This window comes from Carlito syrichta, unplaced genomic scaffold (genome assembly GCF_000164805.1).
Source record: "Carlito syrichta isolate Samal-C Ts95f unplaced genomic scaffold, Tarsius_syrichta-2.0.1 Scaffold109911, whole genome shotgun sequence".
Taxonomy (NCBI): Eukaryota; Metazoa; Chordata; class Mammalia; order Primates; family Tarsiidae; genus Carlito; species Carlito syrichta.
Window position 1 is genome coordinate 1 of NW_007054007.1, and position 1,144 is coordinate 1,144.

The following is a 1,144-nucleotide window of genomic DNA, read 5'->3' on the forward strand; positions in this document are numbered from 1 at the left end:
CGCCCCCCCCCCCCCCCCCCCCCCCAACCCTGAGCTGTGAAGTGCTCTTGGGGCAGGAAGAGGCAAGCAGAGAGAACCTGACCTCATGGAGCCCGGCTCTAATGAGCATTTACAAACAGCACATGGAGGGGTCATGTGACAACACAAAGGGTTCCTGGTACACTATCAGGGGGTGAGGCCCAGCTATAAGCCCAAACTCCATCTGCCTGCAGCCTACGACATAGCTAACCCTCATTGTACCCCCATCTCTACAATAAAAAGAAAAAGCCGGGTTCAGTGGCTCAGCCTATAATCCCAACACTTTGGGAGGCTGAGGTGAGTGGATTGCCTGAGCCTGTAGGGCTGACACCAGCCCAGGCAACTTGGCGAGACCTTGTCTCTACAATACATTTTTAAAAAATTAGCCGGGTTCAGAGGCTCAGCCTGTAATCCTACGCTTTGGGAGGCTGAGGTGAGTGGATTGCCTGAGGCCGCGGGTTCGAGATTCGCCTGGGCAACTTGGCGAGATCTCATCTCTACAATAAATCAAAAAAATGGCCGGGTATGGTAGTGCGCACCTGTAGTTCCAGCTACTTGGAAGGCTGAGGTGGAAGGATCGCCAGAGCCCAGTAGGGCGAGGCTGCAGTGGCCGGGAGTGGCCACTGCACTCGGGTCTGGATGACAGAGTGAGACTCCAACCCCCCAAAAAAAATTAGCCGGGCTCGGTGGCTCAGGCTATAATCCCACGCTTTGGGAGGCTGAGGTGAGTGGATCGCGTGAGCCCTGGGTTTAAAACCCACCTAGGCAACTTGGTGAAACCTCATCTCTACAATAAATAAAAAAATTAGCGGGGCGTGGTAGCATGCGCCTGTAGTTCCAGCTACTTGGAAGGCTGAGGCAGAAGGATCGCTGGAGCCCAGCAGGTCGAGGCTGCAGTCTGCGTGATAGAGTGAGACTCTAACTCAAAAAAAACCAAAAAAACAAATTAGCCGGGTGTGGTAGCACACGCCTACAGTTCCAGCTACTTGGAAGGCTCAGGCAGAAGGATCGCTGGAGCCCAACAGGTCGACGCTGGGGTGGCCATGAGCGTGCCACTGCACTCCAGCCTGGGCCACGGAGTAAGACTTCAACTCAAAAAAAAAAAAAAAAAAAAAAAAAAAAAAAA